This window comes from Phascolarctos cinereus, unplaced genomic scaffold (assembly GCF_003287225.1).
Source record: "Phascolarctos cinereus isolate Bilbo 61053 unplaced genomic scaffold, phaCin_HiC Scaffold_5;HRSCAF=322, whole genome shotgun sequence".
Taxonomy (NCBI): domain Eukaryota; kingdom Metazoa; phylum Chordata; class Mammalia; order Diprotodontia; family Phascolarctidae; genus Phascolarctos; species Phascolarctos cinereus.
Genome location: NW_027555958.1, coordinates 333,212,804 through 333,226,697, shown reverse-complemented (window position 1 = coordinate 333,226,697; position 13,894 = coordinate 333,212,804).

The following is a 13,894-nucleotide window of genomic DNA, read 5'->3' as shown; positions in this document are numbered from 1 at the left end:
CTTTTTATATAAGGAAATGTAAATCATATGTCTAAGATTGTTATTAGTAATTGGGTAGTTCAGAAGAAAGATTGGGTAGAGCTGAGTAGGATGCAATACTAAAAACTAAAAGTAAAGAGTAATTGTATTATACAAATGAAATGCTAGAAGAAGAACTGATAGAGGAATTAGATGGAGGAGGAGGGCTGGTAGTTCTGGAACCCCACTCTCATTGCGAATGGGTTAAAGAAGGAACAATACAGATATAGCTAGAAGGGCATAAAAGTCTTCTAAATTCAGAAAGAAATGAAAGGCTGAGAGGATGGGGAGGGGGAAGAGGATAAGGGGGAATTTCAGGATAGGGGGAGAGGATAAGGGAGGGATCTTTGGTAGAGGGTAGTTTAAGTAACAGGAGGGCAAGGTAGTAGGTAGAAGTAAAGTAGAGGAGTAAGGAAGGATAGGAAATAGGAGATACACACCAACATAAAATAAAGATCAGGAGTAGAATTTATTATGGGGTAAAAAAAGCAGGGGTAATAATCACAATCTCAGACAAAGTGGAAGCTAAAATAGATTTAATCAAATGAGAAAAATAGAGAATCTACACTCTACATCACCCATATTAACCAATATTTAGACTATTTAAAATAACTAGACAGTATAAGGTTGGAATATTGCTATGGTATAGGAAAAGATGAGTTGGTGGACTTAGAAAAATATAGAAAGACTTGAATCTATGAAGGAAGACATTATCCACCCTCAGAGAAACAGAGGACAAACAAGTATTGTATGGTCTTACATAGATGCATATAAATGTATATGTCTGTATATGAGTATGATTATAGATATCTAAGTATATGTATGTGTATATAAGTGTATGTATGTGTATATGTGTATATATGTCTATGTGTATATATGTATCTACATAGACATATATACACACACACTTAAAAATATGTACATGCTTAATTGTAGCAGCATTCTAGGGGGAAGAGGAAGAGTAAGGGGGGGGCAGGGAGAACAAAGTAAAAAATGCACAGCAGAAAACAAAAGAAAACTTACAAGGAAGCAAAGATGGACAGTTCAAACCACAATATGTAGTATTTATCATATAGGCTTTCTTGAAATAGAAAGTTATTGCTGTACATTTTAAATCTTCTCTTACGTTCAGCTGTGCTCATGGCAATGCTTTTTTTTTTCTTTTCTTATTTTGTATTTAAGTCTATAATATGTTTCTTTTTCTTTTCTTACTGTGTATTTAAGTTTTAGTATTTAAGTTTAAAATAAGCTTTTTTTTAAAAAAGGAAAAAAAGAAAGTAAAAATTTCTATTCAGCTCTGGTCTTTTCATTACGAATGCTTGAAAGTCCTCTGTTTCATTAAAGATCCAATTTTTTTTCTCTCAAAGGATTATAAACAGTTTTTCTGGGTAGGTTATTTTTGTAATCTCAGCTTTTTTGCCTTCAAAAATATCATATTCCAAGCCCTCCTCTCCTTTAACATGCTAAATATTATGTGGTCCTAATTGTGGTTCCATGGTATTTGAATGGTTTCTTTCTAGCAGCTTGAAATATTTTCTTTTTGACCTAGGAGCTCTGGAATTTGGTTATAATATTCCTGGGAGTTTTCATTTTGGGATCTCTTTCAGGTGGTGATTGGCGGATTCTGTCTATTTTTATTTTATTCTATGGTTCTAGGGATATCAGAGTAGTTTCTTAAAATATAATGCTTAGGCTCTTTCTTTGATCATGACTTTCAGTAGTCTAATAATTTTTAAATTATCTCTCCTCAATCTATTTTCCAGGTGAGTTGTTTTTCCAATGGGATATTTCACATTTTCTTCTGGGTTTTTTTTTTCATTTTTTTGATGTTGTTTTATTGTTTCTTGATGTCTCCTGGAGTCATTAGCTTCCACTTGCCAAATTCTAATTTTTAAGGAATTATTTTCTTCTTCTCTTTTTTCATTTGGCCAATTCAGTTTTTTATCGTGTTGTTTTCTTCAGTAGTTTTTGTGCCTCTTTTACCTAGATGTTAATTGTTTTTTCATAATTTTCTTCTTTCATTCTCATTTTTTTTTTTGCCTAATTTTTCCTCTACTACTCTTATTTGATTTTGGAAATAATCTTTTAGCTCTTCTAGGAATTCTTGTTGGGATTGTGTCAAATTTACATATTTTCTTTGAAGCTTTTTGCATGTGGCCGTTTTGATTTCATTGTCTTCTTAGTAGTTTGTGTCTTGATCTTCCTTGTCACCATAGTAGATTTTTATGGTCAGGTTCTTGTTGTTGTTGTTTGCTCATTTTCCATGCTTTTTCTTGGTTTTGAACTTTATGTTAAAGTTGGTCTCCATTCCTGGCGCAGGGTTGGGGGGGAGTCACTGTATTTTTTTACATTTTTAACGTTGCTTTTTTTAGATCTAGTTCTGGGGGTTTGGAAGTTTTTTGGTGCCTCGAAGGTGTTGTGATCTGGGGAAAGATGTGATCGATGCTTTCCTGGCCTGCACTCAGGTCCTTACGCAGGACGTGCCCCTGATCCCGTGGGATTGTAATCAATGCTGCTCCTCAGTGCCCCTGCTCCTTCTTGGATGAAAGTGCTCCTCTCTGCCCTTCAGCTGTGACAGAGGCAGGTATAGGCGATGCAGCTGCCAACAGCATGTGGTTCTGCATCCAGTGCTAGCACAGGAGTCCTTTGTAATCTCTTCGTGACCAATTGTCACGTCCCCTTATAATCTCTGGCTTGAAAGCTCCCAAAGCTCCTGCCGCTTCTGATGTTACCACCTAGTCCCACCACTAGTGTTTCATTCACATGGGTTCCAGGTCAGCTTCCACCCCGCCATCACAGATCTCTCTTTCTAACCTCCTAAGTTGTCTTGTGCTAGAAGAATGTCTCACTCTGACCTGTTGTTGGCCCTGACACTCCAGAATTCGATTTGAGGCATAATTTTAAAGTTGTTTGGAGGGGAATATTGGAAAAGCTTGGCTGACTGCTTCGTCTACTCTGCCATCTTGGCTCCACACGCAGAAGTCAGAGGGTTTTTTATTAATACTGACTTTCAAAGCACACACCCATCCCTTTTAACAACCAGAAAACTTCTACAATGTAAAGTTGAATAGTCAGTCATTTATACTGTTTTATTTAGCTGTTTTCAGAAATTATAGCAGATTCAATTGTTTGTTCTAGGTAGTTATGTAATATTTTGAAACATAATTTCTGCTCTTCCTTCTCAAATGTAACTATTAGAAACTGCAACAAAGTCTCTTTAATATAAGTATTAGCAGTGCTATAAATCTATTTAAGCTGAGTAAATTCCTAGATATAGAACCTAATTTAATTAAATAAAACAATTGACAAGATAAGTTTTATTTTACCAGCTCCTGAAGAAAAAAAGCTTCTCTTGAGGTCTGTTGGTATAGCAGCTCCCAAGTTTCATCTTCCTATTAACTGGAATAACTGCTTAACTACATTTTTTTCTCCTGTCACTACTCACCTAGCACTTTTATCAGTGCTGTTACCCAGAATGTTTTCACTGCTTCCCATATATGTAACATTGAGAATGCACATTTCGTAACATGTAATGACTTCTAATAATATTTTCAGAGAACTACAAGGTGAATTCCAAGTTTCCTTTCCCAGCACTAATTTACATATAGTGTCATGCAATCTTTCTTTTCTCAGCTATGCCAACTTCTGGGAAATTAATTATAGTCTTTGTAGTGAGTCAATGCACATATAGCTGTACTGATTTTGTCTACTTGTCTTATTGCTACACCTGCTTAAATATGGTTTGTATTGGTCAGAGCATATTAAAAAAAAACCCTATTATCTGAGGAGAACAGAAAGCCAGACATTTAGTAATAAGCTATTACATAAATATGACTTCCGTCCTTCTCCTGCTACTAACCATATTGTGTTCAGAATTACCTCCATAATTATCTGAAAGCTGTTGCCTCAGTTCTAAGAACAAAGCTTCATCTCCAAAAGGACCCTAGCAAAATAGCCATGTAGATGGCTTTCTGGAGAGCATACTAAGCAGAGGATCCTAGAAGACCTGAGTTCAAATCCCACCTCAGATACTAGCTAGGTGAACCCAGGTAAGTCATTTAACATCAGACTCCTCAAAAGTAAAATAGGAATAAAAATAGCACCTATCTCCCAAGGTCATTGTGAGGACTAAATGAGATATTATTCGTAAAGCACTTAGCACAATGCCTGGCACCTAGTCGTCACTTAATAAATATGTGTTTCCTTCCTTCCTACATTTTCCTGGATACGAGGGGATATGACCTTTTACAAGGGATTTGTAGATGTTGTATTGCAAGAAAACTTTAAAAAATTCACTGATTTATAATATTTGCTAAATTCCAAACTTTATATAGTTTCTAAATGAATATTTCCTATCATTTAGCAAAAATAGCAGCAAGCATTGTTTTTTTTTCCTTAATTAAAAAATAGCAGTAATAGCTTGCATATTTAATAGTGATAATGCAGGCTTACTTATGGAGTGATCAAATCTTAAATACCAACATAATCAACACCATATACAACATGCTGTGATACATGTTCCTTGCAACCAGCTGCAAAAACCACTTTGAAAATAACATTCTAAGAAATATAGCCTTCCTAAGGTGCTTCAGAACAAGTACCATATAAATTGTTGATGGGACAGAACTGCCAAATTACTATGTGCAGGATGGTAATTGATGAATTGTGCTTCTCGCTGATGACTTTTGGCTAGTGAAATGTTCTGTGGCAGCAAACTGAAAAGATGGGGGGAGGGTGAATCACAAAAAAGGGTCATAGCCTATTTCTCTGTTCTGCTTTCAGGAAACTAGCAAAGGAGACAGTCTTTGTTTCAAAAATATTTGCTTTACTATAAAAGCAGTCAAACCCTAAATGTTCTTACATAGGAGCTTTTTTTTCAGGATATTCTCTAGGTAGGAGAGCACAGGACTGTAATTCCAAGGGGGTTTGCTTTGGCAAGAGACACTTCCCTCTTCTTAATCAGACTACTCCCTTAATTTGAGGAGTTTCTTCTTTTTCTATTAGCAGCTGCTCTAAGACCCCTAACCTTCTAATAAATAACTAAATAAAATCCTATCCAGCTTAATAGATGACGAGATACATTTAATATGCTAACAGTGATGGTGTTTTGCAACCTGCACCTACCTAAAAAATTCAGACTTTTCAGTCTGGTCCCTTTGCCCACTCTGGACTGAAGCTTTGTCATGCTTTTTTTGTTTTGTTGTTTTCTAACGGGTTGTATGGGATAGAGATAACTTTGCTCTGGGTATTTCCTTCTTTTTTAAAAAAAATAATAACATATTTTATTTTCCCCCAATTACTTGTTAAAACAATTTTAACTTTTTTTTTAAGTTTTGAGTTCCAAATTCTATCCCTCCCTCCCTCATCTTGCCCCAGACCATAAGCACTCAGATATGGGTTATTCCTGTGCACTCCTGTAAAATATTTCCATATTAGTCATTTTGGATAAGAAGACTTGAATAAAAGAAAAAGACTGAAAGAAAGTGAAAAATATCATTCTTCAGTCTTTATTCAAATATTATCAGTTCTTTCTCTGGAGGTGGATAGTATACTTCATCATTAATCCTTTGGGATTAACTTGGATCATTGTATTGCTGAGAAGAGCTAAATCATTCACAATTCTTCATCAAACAATATTGCTGTTACTGTGTACAATGTTCCTCTGGTTCTGTTCACTTCACTTTACATCAGTTCATGTAAGCCTTTCCAGGCTTTTCTGAAATCATCCTGCTTGTCATTTCTTATAGCACAATAATATCACAATCATATACCATAGCTTATTTAGCCATTCCCCAATTGATGGGCATTCTTTTGATTTCCAATTCTTAGCCACCACAAAAAGATCTGCTATAAATATTTTTGTACAAATAGGTCCTTTTCCCTTTTTTAAAAAAAAATGTCTTTGGAATATAGACCTAGCAGTGGTATTGCTGGATCAAAGGATATGCACAGTTTTATAGCCGTTTGGGCATAATTCCAAATTGTTCTCCAGAATGGTTGGATCAGTTCACAGCTCTACTAACAGTGCATTAGTGTTGGTATGGGCATTTAAATATCCATTTCCTAATTAGAATACTACCCTCAAGCAAGTTTATGTTCATTATAACCTTTACTTTAATATTTCTTTGTTTATTCACATTTTATAGTCCAGCTTCCAGCTTTACTACTCTAACCTAATTCATAAAATATGGGGGACTAAGGGATGGGGAGGGAAGAAATCACTGACTAATGAAAAAAGACATAATGGTGAAAGGCCAGGTTTGTAAAATTAGAGCTAAAAGCAGAAAGCCAGGCTCAGCAAAAGCAAAATGCCCTTCCCTTGTTTGGGTTTCAGGATAGGCCTGCGCAGTGAAAATAGGTGGAATAAAATGTAAAAAGTCCCTGGCCTGGCAGTATTCAGTCCTTCTGCTCTCCAGAAGAGTGAATTGGTTATTTTAGGTTATCTTAGAATGAGTGAGTCTGTAAGTAGGGCTGTCTCAGAAAACCTGCTTCTGCCCACAGTGGTTACAAATTGTTTCCATAGGTCCCAATTCAACCTTTGGTGTCCTGCTGGTGACTAGGGCCACCATGTTTCCCCTCATTCATTTAAGTAGAGGGCAGAGTACTGGTTCTGGAACCAGAGGATTTGGATTCAAATTCCATCCTTAACGCTTACCTCTGTGACCTTGGATAACTCACAAATCTCTCTGGGACTCAGTTTCCACAGCTATAAAATTATAGCATTTGACTAGATAGCTTCTGAGGTTCCTGCCTGCTATCTATGATCCTATCAACATAAATTCATAGAAAAAAAAAAGGAGATCGGAGATATCACTTGGAAAGATTGCAGTTTCATTAATAGAATAATAGATAATAAGTAGTAGAGTAGTAGTAAATCTACCACAAGTAACCCTTCTACCCTGAGAAGTTATAAAAGTTTCACATATCTCACTTTCTTTATCTACAAAAGAAACAGAGCTGCTAACATGCTAATTCTTGTAAAAGGCTTTTAAAGGCTTGGGTTAAAGTGATAAGTAAAAAGAAGAACTTACTATTATAAGGAAATGGGCAAGGTCAGCCGCTCATTTTTTCAATAATATTTCATTCCCCCCACCCCATTACATGTTAGAACAATTTTTAACATTTGTTTTAAGTTTTGAGTTCCAACAGCTGACTACTTTAGCAGTGATAAATGGTAGCTGCACCATGGCCTGAGATATTTCCAGTCTTTACCTTTCCAAGTTTAGAAACCTTATTATTTTAATGTATCGAGTGATCAGCCTTTGGTGGGAAGAAAAGAAGAAAGGCAGTCAATTTCCACCAATCAGAATTATTAGAACATGATTTATAAACCAGAAAAACAATGTATATATTTATTATGTGAGATACAACTGGCTCAAGAGTAAGTCTGCCTGTCTACAAAGGACACACCCTGTGTTGACAGATGATAGGTGTACTCCAAAAATAAAATTACAGATTAAAAGGCTGCTTGGTGAGCATTTGTCATTATTGTATACCCCTTCTTAAGATCAACATATTTTTAATAATATGTTCCAGTACCCAGATTTGCAGGTTATTTTTATTGATTGCATTTTAGGCTGCTTGCTTCCTCATAAATTCTAAAACGATTAGTAGCTTAAGCTAATCACTAAAATGGGCATTAGGAACAGGTTATTTCTGGGATTTTTTTTTGAATAGACCACTAATCCTATATATGGTATGCAGATTCTTATTAGTTTCCTTCTCAGAGTAAAACTTCTGTCTATCCCAAGATTTGGAGAGTCATCTTGCTATTTATTGACTACAATTATTAGATTTCTCAAAAAAAGAAGAAGAAAATCATTTATTCTCTCCCACCCCCCAATTCTTTATCCTGTTGTCCTTTTTCTTTTTAGAGATTTTATTTTTATTTCTCATGATTTTTTTTAGAAGCTTCCAATAGTTTTACATTAATGTCATGACATGGGATTACTTTGCCTTCTGTTATGATCTTCAAAATTGGAGTCTTGAAAACAATGGAAATTAGTAAGTTTAAAGTATGCGTCAAGTTCTGGATATGAAAGTTTATTTCATTTTCTAGAAATAAGAGTGATTTTTGTATTTTAGGTAATGAATTTTCAACAAAAATACTACATATAATACTTCATCTATCTCATTGATGTTAGGATTCAGGTTGATATAAAACCACAAATTTATTTTCAATGTTTTTCTTTCTTTCCATCTACTTATTAATTTTGCACCAAATATTGTTTTATGTAACAATAAAATGAATGAAGTAGATTTTAAAATTGAAGTCTTGAGCTCTAGTATTGATTTCATCAACTATTTAGCAGTTTCATTCTGGGCAAGTCATTAAAGCTTTTTTAATTTCTTTTTCTATTATGAATGATAAGACTTGTTTGTCTAGGACTGAGTTATTTGGGATTAAAGTTACTTTGAATCAGGGATTTGCCATTTTTGTTCTTAGGGCAAGCAGCAGAAAACAACTTGCTCTTAACTCAAATTTGTAATTAATGATATGAAAACAATATAATCAGTAATTGAGACAAAATCAATTGTGGTGGAAGGGGGAAAGTAATTACTACAGTGCTAAACAGGGAAAGAGTGTAGTATCACATTTTTGTGCCTGGTAAATCTTAATGTCTTGGATCAAAGCCCCAGTGGTCTTGCCCTGGATACTATCAACCTGAAATAAAGAAGACTACCAATGTAGCAAAAACTAGGATCTTTACTCAAGGCAGGGGAATTGCAATTAGCACAGAAGTTCTGGAGTGCCCAAGAAGGGTAGAGGAGACAGGGTTTAAATAGCAACAGGAAGCGAGTTTCATGGAAGGCACAGCCTAAAGCTGTTGCATAAGTTGTTTTGCATAACAACCAAAAGCCTTTAAAGGAGGCAGGGGTGGTTGGGGAGTGATGACATCAGGCCTGAACAGCAGGATCCCCAGTGAAGCAACCAGGAGTTTCGAGAGATATCACAAGACCTGCTCCGACCATGGGGTCAGGGGTCATGGTCAGGTAGCCCCTCTAACAACTGCATTCAACAATACTTTGAAGATAAAATAATAACTATGAAGCTCAGTTTGACCCACAAGAGTGACGTAAAAATACTTTAGAATAGTACTCTTGGTTTCTTCTCTTTGAAATATGGCTTTGTGAAACAGCTTAATATAGATACTAGCGATCAAGAGGACCGTGGTTTTATTTGTGTCTATAGACTTCCCAAAACCTAGCACAAAGCCTTCCTTGCATATGGTGGATAGTCATTAAATATTTGAAGATCTATTTAATTTGGTTTGGATCTATGTTAACCCTTGTGTGATGTCTACAAAAAAATGCTTAGGGCATTAGACACCAGAGTAATTCTGCTATAACATAACAGAAACGTAAGTGAAGTGCAAGAGACACAAATAAAGTAATTGTATCACTGCCTTGTTAAATTATATATAGATATATGGTTGTTAAACAATTATGTAACTGATAGTCATAATTTTTTATAATCTTCTTCTTTGTTCTTCACATTATTTAAATATTTGTATTTGTTGATGATTAAATTCACAATAATTTTTAAGAGTTAGTCTCTATTTGCAAGGAGTGACTATGACTGTGTAAGTGAATTCCTGCAGCAGTTAGCTTCCTGACTTGAAATTTACGGTTTTGTCCCTATTACTGGCAAAATACAGAAGCTACTTCTGTTTGTCTGCTGCCAAGTTTAATTTGTTTGGCTGGGGTCAAGGAAGAGACCTGTAAATAAATCAATTTGAGCAAGTGAAACAAATCAATCATATTGGGCATGAGCCAGAGAAGCTGCCTATGAAACTTGCCTGGGAAAATGATACATACCCAGCTATTTGTGAGCTCCACCCAACCTTTTGCAGGGATCACAGTTGTACGTGCAGCCATCCACGGTGAAGTTTATACACGTTTCAAATGAGGTTCAGATTGCTGCTTTGATTTGGCACTCACTGGATAAGAATGACATTACCTGTACAGCATAAAGACTTGAGCCAGGGGGACTTAAATCCCGTAGGATATTAGTCCTGCTCCCTTATTTTGTGAGAGTGGGGAGAATCATAAGCAATTTTAGATCTAGAAGGGACTGTGAGGCTGTTCTAAGTCTAGGATATCAGAAATGTTCCTTCTATTGGAATGGGAGATGAGTACCTCCAATTTTGACATTGAATTCCTGGTTAAAGGGTTCAGGGAAACTTGTAAAATCAGGTAGAATCAAATCCATCATGCATAGATAACCATTTCAGACCTAATGATTCACAAGTCTAAAGAAGAGCATTTTTGTTCTGTTTTTAAAAACTTTGGTCCCTACTAAGCATTAAGAGCATAAAAGATCTATTTCAATTACAGTATGCCTTCAGGTGTTTTTTAGCTACAGAAACTAAATTGAAATGATTACTCTGAGTCCATCTATCTTCCCTACTTGGAGTTGCATTAAAATAATATGCGAAGTTGTTCGTTCATTCAATAACAACTTCAGATGAATTTTTTACCAAGTAGGCAACATTGCATGGGGTACTTTACTTGGAGACCTCTAATGAGGTCAGCCCATTCTATTTTTCAATTATTCTAAATTGAAGTTTCTCCTTTTATCAAGTCTAAATTTGCATCATCACAAGTTCCACCCATTGCTGCTAGGTCTGACTCCTGTTGCTAAGGGGAACAAATCTAACTTTTTCCCCATGAGATAGTCTTTCAAACGGGAAGATAAGCTATCATATCTCTTCCTAAATTCTCTCTTCTCTGGGTTAAACATCATCAGCTACTTTAACTAATCTTCCTGCGGGCCTGAGGCATTTTACCATCCTCATTGCCCTCCTCTAAATACTCATTAGCTTTATAATGTCTTTTTAAAAATGTGACCTGCCCACAATAACCCAAATGTGACCTCTTTTCTGGATAGAGGACAGTGGAAGTTTCATCAATCTTGTCCTGGAAGCTGTGCCTCTCATAATGTGGCCTAAGGTCACATTAGCTTTCTTGGTTGCTAAATCACTGTACTGACTCATATTAAGTTTGCAGTCCACTGATATCCCCAAAGTTTTCCATTTTACCTATTGTCTAGCCATGCCTCTTCCATTTTATACTTAAAGCTGATTTTTAAAACTCCATTTTACATTTATCCCTATTAAATTTCATCTGATTAGATTTGGGCCAAAGTTCATAAGAACATAGGATTGTAAGTTCCATTCCCTCTATGCCATACCCAGAGATGTAGCCACTGAGGCAAGAAGGATCAAAAAGACTACAAGGGTTTAAGTCTCCCCAAAAGCTGCAAGTAGTTGGCTTTGAGAGAAACTTTCACAGAAAAGCTGAGGTGACTGTACAGAGAGACAAAGAAAAGCCAAGATGACCATATGGAGAGACAAAGAAAGGCCAAGGTGACCACATGGAGAGACAAAGAAAAGCCAGAGCATTGTTTTAGGTGCCATGTTGGACAACTGAGCAAGGAGCAGAGAAATGACCAGTGATCATTGCTCACCTGCCAGCCAGTAGCAGGAGACAATGGATAGGAATAAAATGGGACCAGAATCGAGATGCTAATCAGACATGAGAGATTCATAGGTGACTGGGACTGATGATTAGAACTGAGAGCAGATCAAGGCAAAGCAGCACAGATGGTTGCATGGACACCCAGAACCAGTCTCCAGCCCATTTGCTTTTTCCATCTTCCATACCTGGAACATTTCCCAGGGAAGCCAGTACCATTGATGCTGTTTTTCCTGCCCAGTCCCCTCACTTCCCATTTCCCCTCCAACTGCTGGGGAAAGGAAAGATAATCATTCTTCTCTCAGCTGCAGCCACTGACAGCATGGGGAAGCTTATTCTTTGCTATTCATTAGCATTACAATGTATTTGAGGCTGCTATTAAACTATTGGCTGTTTACCATAGTTTTGTTGGTCAGTGAGTACACACAGATTGAGAGAAAAGAAATTAACCCCAAAAAGGAAAGCCAATTTTCCTCAGTTCTGGCTGAGTTGGGAGCAAAGCTATGGGAAAGAAAAAATTATTTTTCTGTTAGTTTAGTAATAGATCAGAATATATAATAATAACAATAATAGTAATGAGCATTTATATAGCACTTTAAAATTTACAAAGCACTTTACAAATATTATCTCATTTTTATCCTTACAACAATCCTGGGAAGTAAGTGCTATCATTATCTCCATTTTACAAATGAAGAAAATGAGATAAACATAGGCTAAATGGCTTTCTTTGGGTCATATAGCTAGCATCTGAGGCAGAATTTGAACTCAGGTTTTTCTCACTAGCTGTCCTGTGCTTATCCGCTGTGCCAGCTAGTTCCCTCATTTCATATATGCACATATGTGTGTGTGTGTATTCATAATTACCAGACAGCCTTTGGGAACTCAGAGAAAAGCTGATATGGAAATGAGCCATAGGTACAGGTATGTGGATCAAAGGAGCAAGTATATATGTGTATATTTTGACTGTCCGGCAATTAGACAATTTCAAGAGTTGGCCAACCCTTAGCACACTAAGACATCCATCCAGATGACTACATGATCATAAATTTAGAGCTATTAGAGACCTTCAAGAGTTTCTAATCTGCTCCCTCCTTTTTTTCAGATGGGGAACCTGAGGAACAGAAAAGCTAAGGGACTTGCCCCAGGTCAAACAGGCAGTAAGTGGCAGACCTGACATTCACACCCTAGCCTTCTGACTCCAGATACTGCTGTCTTTCCGCTGTGCAGGGATGTCTAGATCTTTGTGGATCTTGACTACATCATCCAGTGTGAGCTATACTTCCTAGTTTTGTGCCAACTACAATTTTGCTAAGTATGCTAGTTATGCTTTTATCTAAGGCACTGATAAAAATGTTAAACAGCACAAGGTCAACCCCATGAATTCTACTGGAGGCCTTCCAAACTGACATAGATATAATGATTCTAGCTATTCCATCAATTCTGAATCTACTAAACCGTTCCATCATCTGACCCATGTAACTCTAGCTTTTCTTCATGAAATGTATGAGATGCTTTGTCAAAACTTTGCTAAAATGTAGGTAAACTGTATCTACAGCATTTACTTGATCTACCAGTCTAGTAACACTGTTGAACAAAAGAAATGAAATTACACCAGTCTGACCTGTTCTCAATGAAGCCACGCTGGCTGTGATCGTTACTTTCTTTTCCACGATCCACTAACCATCTCTTTAATCATGGCACAGTGGAAATAACCCTGGATCTGGAGCCAGAGGTCCTGAATTTTTTTCTTGACCTTGGATGAGACTCTTTCCCTGCCACTTCCTCTCCACTTTTTTTTTTAAATCAGGACGTTTGCCCTTCTCCAATCTTTAAATTCTTCCTTTCTTAAATTCTTTCAAAGATCACTAATAATGAGTCAGCAACCACATTTGCCATTTCTTTCGTACCTAAAATTCATCAAGGGCGGTTGAGGGCTCTCTTAACATGTCTTCTTACATCGATTTTTTTGCTTTGTCCTTTCAGTTCAAAGCTCTTTCTCCCCGGTGAGAAAATAAAAGCAAAATACAAATTGAGCTCCTCTGCCTTTTCTCCATTGGTAGTTATGTCAAAAACAGAATTCCTCTTCTCTCCATTAAATCAACCCCTCCTCCAAATTCCCTAGAAGAAATCTGTTTGAGCCTGTACTCTTGCCCTCAAGAACCTCTGGTCACTCCATTACAAGGAGAGCTACTATGCTTACAATGGGGTCAGCTGTGCCTTAAGGGCACATTATCTCATTTTGAACTTCACAATTACTATGTGAGATAAGCTCTACACATTTCCTATCCCCCTATTTTACAGCTGAGAAAACTGAGACGTTAAGGCATTAAGGGAAATAATGGGAAGGCATTAAGTGACTTTTCCCTGATAACATAATAAGCATCAGAGAGAGGGTTCA